This window comes from Mandrillus leucophaeus, unplaced genomic scaffold (assembly GCF_000951045.1).
Source record: "Mandrillus leucophaeus isolate KB7577 unplaced genomic scaffold, Mleu.le_1.0 Scaffold189, whole genome shotgun sequence".
Classification (NCBI taxonomy): Eukaryota; Metazoa; Chordata; class Mammalia; order Primates; family Cercopithecidae; genus Mandrillus; species Mandrillus leucophaeus.
In genome coordinates this window covers 4,877,457-4,881,835 of record NW_012101909.1, presented here as the reverse complement: position 1 = coordinate 4,881,835, position 4,379 = coordinate 4,877,457, and positions in this window count along the sequence as shown.

Genomic DNA, 4,379 nt, shown 5'->3' with positions numbered 1-4,379 from the left:
TTTTTTTTTGTATATCATCTGAACGTCACTGAACAAAGCATTTGGAGACAGAGGAAGTGTAGGGCATTATTAACTGGAGGAAATGTGATGACTTTTCCCTTTTTGTTCATTCTTAATAAATTATGTGCTTTCAGCTAAAATAAATGGGCTCAGGATTCATAACCATTTCACACTTCATGTTAACTCTTTTTTGTTGTTCCTCAGCTCCCTGTGAGCCAAGTTCTTTATGAAGACTTGCTTTTATTACCTGAATTAATCTAGAGTTCTAGGTAGTAAGGATTATCCCCTGAAACCATGAATGAGAAAATGGATATAGGTGAGGTGCTTTTCCTCTGCTGCTTATCATAATTTACACTGATCTGGATTGCAAGTTTTAGGGGAGAATTTGTTCAGTTGTGTATTGGTAGATGTTTAACAACTGGCTCTCCAGAAAAGAAAAATAAATAAATAAAAAGAGAAAAAAATCCCCACTGATAACTGTGTTTGGCCATTTCCTTGGTATAAATACTCTCACCAGTGTTGAATTAACCTACCAGTGCTTTAATAACTGGCCAAATTTTGCCAATTGACAATTGTTAGAACTGACTTTGACCTTTCATTACCTCTTTTAGTTTTGCTTCTCAAAATTCTCTCAATTAAAATTTGAAAGATCATTCCAACAAGCGGAAACCACCACCGCCATCACCACCACCACACTACATTAAGTCAAGCAAAATCACTATGTACCCATAGGTATGTGCAATTATCACGTCACCTACAATTTTTAAAAAATAAAACATGCAAAAAAAAGTCAAACTGAATATTGAACCCTGCAACACATCACTAAGGAATACAGTATGTCTTATTCAAACTTGCCTATAAGTTTTTGGATATACTGTATGTTATAGAAACTTAACTGTTGTTTATATCAATTAACCCTATGGTAAAATTGTTTCTTTAATGCAGTACATTGTTTCCCTTGAAGTCAAACTTTTCAAAAACCTATTGACAATATTAAGTGAGGACTCACTGTATACCCTAGTTTACTTTTATGTCTATTTAAGGGCCACAGAGAGTATCAAAAATATAAGGCCAGTCCTCACTTCTGGATGGCTGTGAATAATAAAACATATCCTCTTCTTTATTTTTTTTAAGTTCAAGCAATTTTTACATAAACAAAAGTGATTTATTGCCTTTAACCAAAAGTCTGTATTTTGGCAGGAATATTGAGTTCATCATTGTACAGTTCTAACCCCTGAGTGCCTGCTTACTCTGCCTGAAATATTCCCTTGCACTTTCTGCCTGTCACAGATGACTCTTCTTCTTGGTCATCAGCCAAAAAAGAACACAAGATGCCTAGCTGGTGAGGTAACCTGTTGATTTTAGCTTTGACCTTTTAAACCTCAGTTAGTTTTTATTATTTGGTTTGTTCAGGAATAGGGCAACATTCTTGATGACCATACACTCAGTGGTCAGCTAGGGCAATAACATTGATGCTCCTGTAATTGCCAAGCAATGCAAAGGAAGTGTTAAAGAATACTCATGGCTAGACTTCAGGCAGCTAGGGCAGGAGGGTACAGTTTGGAAATGATGGCTGCTTGGTTTGTGTTAGCACAAGAGTCAGGCAGAAGAGCATTTAGGGAGAAATTAGAGGAATAAGATTGCATGTATCAGTCCAGGATAACATAGTCTAGATAAACTTTGTATCTCTAGTCCTAATTATTAACTTAATGGCTTTACATTATCTCTTTGGCTTAGAAACCTGGTTATTTCCATGGAAACAGGGCTAAAATATCAGGGCATAAATAAGGAGAGTCTATATGTGTTATCCTGATAGGGTGGTATATGAGTTTATTCTTGCATTGCTATAAAGAACTACCCAAGACTAGATAGTTTATATAAAAAAAAGAGGTTTAATTGATTCACAGTTCTGCAGACTGTATAGGAAGCACAGTTGGGAAGGCCTCAGGAAACTTCCAATCATGGCAGAAGTTGAAGGGGAAGCAGGCATGTCTTACATGGCTGGAGAAGAAGGAAGAAAGGGAGGGGAGAGGTGTCATACACTTTTAAACAACCAGATTGTATGAGAACTCACTCACTATCATGAGAACAGCAAGGGAGAAGTCCACCCTTGTGATCTACATTATCTCCCACCGGGCCCCTTCTTCAACACTGGGGATCACAATTTGACATGAGATTTGGTTGGGGACACAAATTCAAACCATATATTTGCAACCCTGCCCCTTCCCAAATCTCATGCCCTTCTCACACTGCAGAATGCAATCAACCCTTCTCAACAGTCCCCCAAGTCTTAACTCATCTCATTATCAATATTAACACAGAAGTCCACAGTCCAAATTCTCATCTGAGACAAGGCAAGTCCCTTCTGCCTGTGAGACTGTAAAAATCAAAAACAAAGAAGTTAATACAAGATACAATGAAGGCACAGTGATTGGCTAAATACTCTCATTCCAAAAGGGAGAAATAGACCAAAACAAAGGGATACAAGCCCCATGCAAATCTGAAACCCAGCAAGGCAGTCATTAAATATTAAATCTCCAAAATAATCTCCTTTGACTCCATGTCTCACACCCATGTCACACTGATGCAAGGGGTGGGCTCCCAAGGACTTTTGCAGCTCTGTCCCTGTGGCTGTGCAGGGTATGGCCCCTGCAGCTGTTTTCAAAGGCTGGAATTTAGTGTCTGTGTCTTTTCTAGGTGCATGGGGCAAGCTGTTGGTGGATCTACCATTTTGGGGTCTGGAGGATAGTGACCTTCTTCTCACAGCTCCTCTAGGCAATTCCCTAGTGGGGACTTTGTGTTGGGGCTTCAACCCTACATTTTTGCTTCACACTGCCCTACTAGAGATTCTCCATGAGGGCTCCATCCCTGCAGCAGACTTCTGCCTGGATATCCAGGTTTTTCCTTTCATCATCGGAAATCTAGTTGGAGGCTCCCAAGCCTCAACTTTTGCCCTCTACCCGCTCACAGGCTTAACACCACGTGAAGGCTGCCAAGGCTTATGGTTTGCACCATCTGGAGAAGAAGTCTGAGGCATATCTAGGGCTGTTTTAGCAATAGTTGGAGTTGGAGCAGCTGGGCCACAAAGAGCAGTGTCCTGAGGTTGCACAGGGCAGCAGGGCTATAGGCCAGTCCCTGGAAACCATTCTTCCCTCCTAGGCCTCCAGGCCTGTGATGGGAGGGGCTGCCACAAAGGTCTCTGAAATGCCTTCAAGGCATTTCCCCCATTGTCTTGGCTATTAATAGTCAGCTCCTCTTTACTTATGCAAATTTCTGAAGTGACTTGAATTCCTCTCCCAAACATGGGGAGAGGAATTCTACATGGTCAGACTAAAAATTTCCTAAGCTTTTATTCCCTGTTTTCCTTTGAAATATAAGTTCCAGTTTTAGCTAATCTCTTTGCTTATGTATATGACCACACATGAAGCAATCACACCAAATCTTGAATGCTTTGCTGTTTAGATTTTTTTTCTACCTGGTACCCTAAATCACCACTCTTGAGTCCAAAGTTCCACAGGTTCCTTGAGCAGGAGCAGAATGCCACCAGTCTCTTTGCTAAAGCTTAGCAAGAGTTTCTTTTACTCCAGGTCCCAATAAATTCCTCATCTCCATCTGAGACAACCTCAGCCTGGACTTCAATGTCCATGTCACTCTGAGCACTTTGGTCAAAACAATTTAACAAATCTCTAGGAAGTTCCAAACTTTCCCTCATATTCCTGTCTTCTTCTGAGCCCTCCAAACTATTTGAACCTCTGTCTGTTGTCCAGTTCCAAAGTTGCTTTCACATTTACAGTTATTTTTACAGCAATACCCCACTTTCTAGTATGAATTTTCTGTATTGATCTGTTCTCACATTGCTGTAAATAACTAACTGAGACTGAGTAATTTATAAAGAAAAGAGGTTTAATTGACTCACAGTTCTGCAGGCTGTACAGGAAGCACAGCTTGGGAGGCCTCAGGAAACTTACAATCATGGCAGAAGGTGAAGGGGAAGTAAGCATGTCTTACATGGCCAGAGAAGGAGGCAGAGAGAGAGGGGAGCGGTGCCACACACTTTGAAGCAACAAAATCTTGTGAGAACTCACTATTATGAGAACAGCAAGGAGGATGTCTGCCCCCATGATCCAATCACCTCCTACGAGCCCCCTCCTCCAATATTGAGGATTACGATTCAACATGCGATTTGGGCAGAAACACAAATTCAAACTATATCAGGTGACCAACTTGTTCCTGTTTGTCTATAAAAATGGAAAATATTTCTCCACATCCTCTCCAGCATGTGTTGTTTCCTGACTTTTTAATGATCGCCATTCTAACTGGTGTGAGATGGTATCTCATTGTGGTTTTGATTTGCATTTCTCTGATGGCCAGTGATGATG